The sequence below is a fragment of the Bos mutus genome, chromosome 2, assembly GCF_027580195.1.
Source record: "Bos mutus isolate GX-2022 chromosome 2, NWIPB_WYAK_1.1, whole genome shotgun sequence".
Taxonomy (NCBI): Eukaryota; Metazoa; Chordata; class Mammalia; order Artiodactyla; family Bovidae; genus Bos; species Bos mutus.
Window position 1 is genome coordinate 15,585,074 of NC_091618.1, and position 8,379 is coordinate 15,593,452.

Genomic DNA, 8,379 nt, shown 5'->3' on the forward strand with positions numbered 1-8,379 from the left:
TCGGACACGACTGAAGTGACTTAGCATAGCATAGCATAGCATAAAGGAACCAGTAAGAGATATCTCAAGGCAATCCATGATGAGCTATCAAACAAATGACTAAGTCAGTGAATGCTCCCTTATTGAAAACAGAAAGAGCTATCAGACTGGGAAAGCCTGCCGGGTAGTTGGGGAAGCATTCCAAAAAAACATTACAAAACCAGGATTTATTAATATTAACTATGAAACAGTTAAGGGTTTACTAATGCACTCTCGATTTCAGAGCATTATCGCCTGAGATGGATGGCAGTCACTGCAAAGTTACTGCTCCTCTCCTGAGTCAGAGACTCAGAGGATGGTTACCAAGGATGGTCACAGCACGCTTCAGGAGGTCTTGCGTATCTTTGAGACGCTTGGGGAATCCTAATGTACATGTGGGGGCGCTAGATAATGCTGGTTTTCTCCGCCTCTTTTGTTATCCACTGGCTTGTCTTTGCAGTACTCTGGTATGTTCTAGCTGAGGTGAATGGTGACCGGGGACTGGATCATGATGCCCCACCTGAAAACCACACTATCTGTGTCAAGTACATCACCAGTTTCACAGCGGCATTCACCTTCTCCCTGGAGACACAGCTCACAACTGGTTACGGCACCATGTTCCCCAGTGGTGACGGTCCAAGTGCAATCACCCTCCTTGCCATACAAATGCTCCTAGGCCTCATGCTAGAGGCTTTTATCACAAGTAATTGTTTTTGTTCTTTAAAAAAATACAGGAATATTTTGGAATGGGTATAATCAGTTATAAGCAATCATACTACAGAACAATTCATTTGCATTATTGACAAGTAATGCCTGAGACTGAGAAGAAAGAGTCAAGGGTCAAACAACTGGAGAAATTTTTAAAAATTTGATTCTATATTAGCCAAAAACATATGAATAAAAAAATCTAAAAGGAATTTTTCAAAGGAGCTAAATATTTTCTTAAATAAGTGAATAAATATGTTCAATGCATATTACTGTCATTTTACCTAGCAGAAGAATTTGTTCTTTTTTTGAAACATTTACTGGGTTAGAATTTTCTCCTGAGTTCATTTTTTCAACATTTACTCAACACTAGTGAGCCCAGAGCACCACAGTCAGTATTGCATGATAGAGAACAAGAATACACATCCTTAGCAAAAAATATATATATATATTTGGTATCCTTTTATGTATTTTACTTTAATGCATTTAAAGCATAATTTTGATAAGAGGTCCATAGACCTCACCAGCCTGCCAATATCTGTGGTGCATTAGTAGTTAAGAAACCCTGATCTAGAGTTGTGGGGGTGGGGGTGGGGTTCAAAGGAGGATGCACTTGAAGCATACACTGAAATCCCCTTAGAGCCAGAGCCTTTTTAAAAGAAAAAAGGTTTCTATAAATTTCAAAGTTAAAAGTTCTTCAATGGACCACTTGTCTACTGGTCCCTTCCCTACCCCAAACCATTCTACTATGAATCTAATCTCTATTTCAACTTGAAGTAATCTGATGGCAACTAAATTGCATTTATTTTCTGTTGTATTTTTTTTTAAGCAGGGGTAGGGATATAGGCAATGATGACTCTGACTTCCTAACAAACTTCGAAAGTTTTACATCTCTATGTGACAAATGAATTTTTCTTATCCATTTTGAAATCAGTTTTAAAATAAGAATATATGTACTATTTTGAAAAACGCTTCAGGCTAATGAGAAATTAACAAGTTCAATTCCTGACTTATTTGGCAGGCATGACACTAAGAAATGTATAACAATTTGCTAGATCCTTGTCACTCAGAAAAAGTAATGACATTTCTAGTGTTCATTCTAAAAAAAGAACTCAATGGTTTCTAATTTAGGTGCCTTTGTGGCGAAGATTGCCCGGCCAAAAAATCGAGCTTCCTCAATTTGCTTTACTGACTTAGCAGTAGTAGCTCACCTAGATGGTAAACCTAATCTCATTTTCCAAGTGGCCAAAACTCAGCCTAGCCCTCTAACCAATGTTCGGGTCTCAGCTATACTCTATCAGGAAACGGCAAACTCTACCAGACCAGTGTGGACTTCCACCTTGATGGCATCAGTTCTGAGGAATGTCCATTCTTTACCTTTCCACTCACCTACTACCACTCTATTATACCATCAAGTCCTCTGGCTACTCTGCTCCAGTATGAAAATCCTTCCCACTTTGAATTAGTTGTGTTCCTTTCAACAGCGCAGGAAGGCACTGGAGAAACATGCCAGAGGAAGACATCCTACCTGTCCTCCCGAGATCATGTTATATCGCTGTTTTGCATCTCTGTTGACCCAAGGCTCCAAAGGTGAATATCAAATCAAGATGGAGAATTTTGACAAGACTATTCCTGAATTTCAAACTCCTCTGGTCTCCAAGAGCCCAAACAGGACTGACCTGGACATCTACATCAATGGACAAAGCATTGACAGCTTTCAGATCTCTGAAACAGGACTCATAGAGTAAGAAGTATCCATTTTAGCACCCTATTTTTAAATGTATTAAATACACTCAGCCAGTTATGTAGCTGTTTTTCCTTCTTGTATCTCATGTTTTTTTCTTTTTTTTCCAATGCTGATTACATCATGATGATCAAGTCTCCACCCATAAAAAATGGCTGAGCTAACAATACACACTGTGGAAATACAACATTATACAAAGTTGCTATCTATGTTTATCTGCTGAAATCAATGCATGTGACAGTAACAGATATGTATAACAACAGAAATGCTATTGGTGAGTTTATATGAATGTGGTATGATACCAGTAATGAAGGTAAAAATGGACACACTTTACACAGTGAACTCTAGGATAATCAGTCACAAACTTCTCATTTTCCTCTGCAAGTCAGAGCAACAGTCTAGTTTCAAACCTAGCTCCCTGGGTAGAATGATGATTTCACAATATTTAGTGAACATCCTTTTTAAACTGCTCTTTTTTCAAGACAACAAAGATCATTCCTTTGGTTCCTTATAAAACCAAACTGGGGCAAATATTCCTCCCTTAATTTTTAACAGCTAAGAACAAAAATTCACAAGAAAACACCAAAAAAATAGATTTAACCATAACTCTAAAAGCATTTGGGCATGACACTCAAACACACTTACATATTCATATATTTGTGGCAGAAAGTGATCACAGCAAGTAAAACAAGCACTAGCCTGACGGAAACTATAGGGTACTATTAGGCAAAGATGCAAAATTTTATCTACTTTATGGGGAGGGAGGGTCAGGATGGGGAACACATGTACACCCATGGCTGATTCATATGAATGAATATTGTAAAGTAATTAGCCTCCAATTAAATTAAAAAAAATAAAGCTATTGTGCACATTAATCAAATAGTGATTTAAATATTACAACTATTCACCTGAATGACTTCCGACCAAAGTAAAAACCTTCCCTTTCTACCTAGGATCCGTTCAATAGTATAAAAACCTCATAGATGCAAATATATTTATGTTTTTGTAGATATAAAGGTTTAGATATAATTTAGCTCCAGGGGAAAAACCTCCACTAGAAAAAGCAAAAAATAATTAGGCAATGAAGCATTTTCAAACCCAAGTTTCTGTTTCAAACTTATAACAGGTTTTTCTATAAATACAAAATGAGTGTTTATTCACCAGTAGGAGGTTGGACTAGATGAACTATTATCTCTTTCCAAATCTAATACTCCATGAAAATTATGCTTTCTCTGCTGTTTTGCAGGAGGAGAAGAGGACGACAGAGGATGAGATGGCTGGATGGCATCACTGACTCGATGGACGTGAGTCTGGGTGAACTCCGGGAGTTGGTGATGGACAGAGAGGCCTGGTGTGCTGCGGTTCATGGGGTCGCAAAGAGTCAGACACGACTGAGCGACTGATTTGGTCTGATCTGATACTAAGACGAACCCTTTCCCTTACCTCCGGTTTAACTTAAGACTATCCTTTGTATACTTGTCATTTCCATTAAAAAAAAAAATTTAAACTGTCCTCAACCAAAACAAGACCCAAAAAACTCACCCTATCAGATTTCAAACAGATTTGTTGCTGCTCTTCTGAAATCTCCCCCATCCAGGCCTATGTGGGCTAAGTGAAAGATGAACCCTCCCCACTGGTGATGACCCACGCAGGAATCATTTCCTGAAGTAAATACTAGCCAGTAAAGGCAAGCAGTTGTGAAGAGCAGGGCACAGCAGGAAGTCACATTTTCCTATTCTTTGATCAAAAGGAGAAGAAAATAAAGAACTCTGGAGTGCTCTAAGACTGATAATGGCAAAGTATATCAATCACACATAAACTTAATTATTGAGTACTTTTGTGGTTTAAAAATTTTAGGCATTCTTAAGTACTAGCTAGACCAACAGATTTTTTTCCAACCCAAGACTGTTGTAACACAGACAGACAGCAGGAATTCTTATTTCTATAATAAAGTAACAAGATTCACCTAACCTGTGAAAATAAAGTAGTATTGAAGATTTACATGGTATGTTTTTTCCTAAGAGCTCCACATCACTTACACGGGTCACACAAAGAGGATGCCCAAAGTAACATAATTAGGAAGTGAACAGGCCTGTCTGGGCTCTCAGGCTCAGCACAGATGCAGTACCTTCTCCATTCAAGCCAGAGGGATCTTTTACCATACTATTTATACATAAACTTTACATCTGAAAATTAGATACGACTTTCCTTAGACACATATGGACTCCCCCCAGAAAAACTCCATTGGTATACTAATGCTATACAATAACAGACAGCTAAAAAATGCAATCAAATACTTCTGTCTAGGAGATTGAAAGCTTATGAGAGAATGATTCTTTCAAAGAATCACACCTTCTGTGTTAAGCGGATTAAGTTTTCTGCAAAGGCTCCATTTCAGGTGAATGGAGTGCAAACTGAAAGAGGAGAAATTTCCTAGAAGGTGGGACCAGCAGCTCTAACACTTGGCTCTATAGCTCACTTACCTGGGCCACTTGGGAAATTAGTGATAATATCTCGGATACATGATCCAGGAGACCACAATGGAATGATGTTAAAAAATGCTTGTGGAAACCAATACAGATAGCATAACGGTCCCAGTAAACTGAAGACAAGTAGATACCAAAGCCCATAAAGCCCACTTTTATATGTGTGTTGTTGTGTTAGTCGCTCAATTGTGTCCTACTCTTTGTGACCCCATGGACTTAGCCCACCAGGCTCCTCTGTCAATGGAATTCTCCAGGCAAGAATACTGAAGTGGGTAAGCCATTCCCTTCTATGTGGGATATTCCCGACCCAGGGATCGAACTTGAGTATCCTGCATTGCAAGTGGATTCTCTACCATCGGAGCCAAAAGGGAAGTGCCTTATATATGTACAAGCCCTTATTACCAACTGCCAGCAGCAACCTAACAGCCAAAAATTGCTATGCCTGCTTCAAAGTATTTCAAAATGCACTGAGTTGAACCTTTCCATATCACCTAGATTTTACTTGAATGATCTTTTAATTTCATCCTCATAGAATCATACTGTAAGATGATTCCTAATGAACAGAAATTATAATTTGAGTACTACAGGCCTTTTTTTGCCTCTGCATCCTCCTGTGGGTATTCACAAGGGTCATGCACAATTCTTACTCAGATTTCTATAATTGAACCCACTTCTCTACTTCCTTACTTCATAAGAAGCAAATACATGATAAGAACTGTCTCTAACTTTAAAAAGAACAAATCATTCTGGAACTTTCAGTATTTAAATGATTTTAATTTGCTGCCATAGGACACCTCACAATGATCAGTATGTCAGTATGTCTCAACAAACTAGTTAACTACTGCTGTTCTGGGAGACAGTAAGACATAGCATGAGCAATTTTTTTTTTTAATCTACAATATTTTCAACAAAAGTTCATTACTTATGTAAGTTCAGAATCATTCACTTCAGTCACTCCGTCATGTCTGACTCTTTGTGACCCCATGAACTGCAGCACGCCAGGCCTCCCTGTCCATCACCAACTCCCGGAGTTCACTCAAACTCACCTCTATCGAGTCGGTGATGCCATCCAGCCACCTCATCCTCTGTCGTCCCCTTCTCCTCCTGCCCCCAATCCCTCCCAGCATCAGAGCCTTTTCCAATGAGTCAACTCTTCCCATGAGGTGGCCAAAGTACTGGAGTTTCAGCTTTAGCATCATTCCTTCCAAAGGACACCCAGGACTGGTCTCCTTTAGAATGGACTGGTTGGATCTCCTTGCAGTCCAAGGGACTCTCAAGAGTCTTCCCCAACATCACAGTTCAAGAGCATCAATTCTTCAGAGCTCAAGCTTTCTTCACAGTCCAACTCTCACATCCATACATGAGCACTGAAAAAACCATAGCCTTGACTAGATGGACCTTTGCTGGCAAAGTAATGTCTCTGCTTTTGAATATGCTATCTAGGTTGGTCATAACTTTCCTTCCAAGGAGTAAGCTTCTTCTAATTTCATGGCTGCAATCACCATCTGCAGTGATTTTGGAGCCCCCCAAAAATAAAGTCTGACACTGTTTCCACTGTTTCCCCATCTATTTCCCATGAAGTGATGGGACCAGATGCCATGATCTTCATTTTCTGAATGTTGAGCTTTAAGCCAACTTTTTCACTCTCCTCTTTCACTTTCATCAAGGGGCTTTTGAGTTCCTCTTCACTTTCTGCCATAAGGGTGGTGTCATCTGCATATCTGAGGTTATTGATATTTCTCCCAGCAATCTTGATTCCAGCTTGTACTTCTTCCAGCCCAGCGTTTCTCATGATGTACTCTGCATATAAGTTAAATAAGCAGGGTGACAATATACAGCCTTGACGAAGTCCTTTTCCTATTTGGAACCAGTCTGTTGTTCCATGTCCAGTTCTAACTGTTGCCTCCTGACCTGCATACAGGTTTCTCAAGAGGCAGGTCAGGTGGTCTGGTATTCCCATCTCTTTCAGAATTTTCCACAGTTTATTGTGATCCACACAGTCAAAGGCTTTGGTATAGTCAATAAAGCAGAAATAGATGTTTTTCTGGAACTCTCTTGCTTTTTCCATGATCCAGTGGATGTTGGCAATTTGATCTCTGGTTCCTCTGCCTTTTCTAAAACCAGCTTGAACATCTGGAAGTTCACAGTTCACATATTGCTGAAGCCTGGCTTGGAGAATTTTGAGCATTACTTTACTAGCGTGTGAGATGAGTGCAATTGTGCAGTAGTTTGAGCATTCTTTGGCATTGCCTTTCTTTGGGATTGGAATGAAAACTGACCTTTTCCAGTCCTGTGGCCACTGCTGACTTTTCCAAATATGCTGGCATATTGAGTGCAGCACTTTCACAGCATCATCTTCCAGGATTTCAAATAGCTCAACTGGAATTCCGTCACCTCCACTGGCTTTGTTGGTAGTGATGCTTTCTAAGGCCCACGTGACTTCACATTCCAGGATGTCTGGCTCTAGGTCAGTGATCACACCATCGTGATTATCTGGGTCATGAAGATCTTTTTTGTACAGTTCTTCTGTATATTCTTGCCACCTCTTCTTAATATCTTCTGCTTCTGTTAGGTCCATACCATTTCTGTCCTTTATCGAGCCCATCTTTGCATGAAATGTTCCCTTGGTATCTCTAATTTTCTTGACGAGATCTCTAGTCTTTCCCATTCTGTTGTTTTCCTCTATTTCTTTGCATTGATCGCTAAAGAAGGCTTTCTTATCTCTTCTTGCTATTCTTTGGAACTCTGCATTCAGATGCTTATATCTTTCCTTTTTTCCTTTGCTTTTCACTTATCTTCTTCTCACAGCTATTTGTAAGGCCTCCCCAGACAGCCAGTTTGCCTTTTTGCATTTCTTTTCCATGGGGATGGTCTTGATCCCTGTCTCCTGTACAATGTCATGAACCTCCACCCATAGTTCATCAGGCACTCTATCTATCAGATCTAGTCCCTTAAATCTATTTCTCACTTCCACTGTATAATCATAAGGGATTTGATTTAGGTCATACCTGAATGGTCTAGTGGCTTTCCCTACTTTCTTAAATTTAAGTCTGAATTTGGCAATAAGGCGTTCATGATCTGAGTCTCAGTCAGCTCCCGGTCTTGTTTTTACTAACTGTATAGAGCTTCTCCATCTTTGGCTGCAAAGGATATAATCAATCTGATTTCAGTGTTAACCATCTGGTGATGTCCATGTGTAGAGTCTTCTCCTGTGTTGTTGGAAGAGGGTGTTTGCTATGACCAGTGCGTTCTCTTGGAAGAACTCTGTTAGCCTTTGCCCTGCTTCATTCCGTATTCCAAGGCCAAATTTACCTGTTACTCCAGGTGTTTCTTGACTTCCTACTTTTCCATTCCAGTCCCCTATAATGAAAAGGACATCTTTTTTGGATGTTAGTTCTAAAAGGTCTTGTAGGTCTTCATAGAACC

The 8,379-nt window shown here is 39.7% G+C and overlaps 1 pseudogene; it reads left to right on the forward strand.

Moving 5' to 3' along the window:
- The first annotated feature begins 278 nt into the window (after window positions 1-278).
- Window positions 279-2,471, forward strand: LOC102272989 (inward rectifier potassium channel 13-like; annotated as a pseudogene).
- Window positions 2,472-8,379: the final 5,908 nt, after the last annotated feature.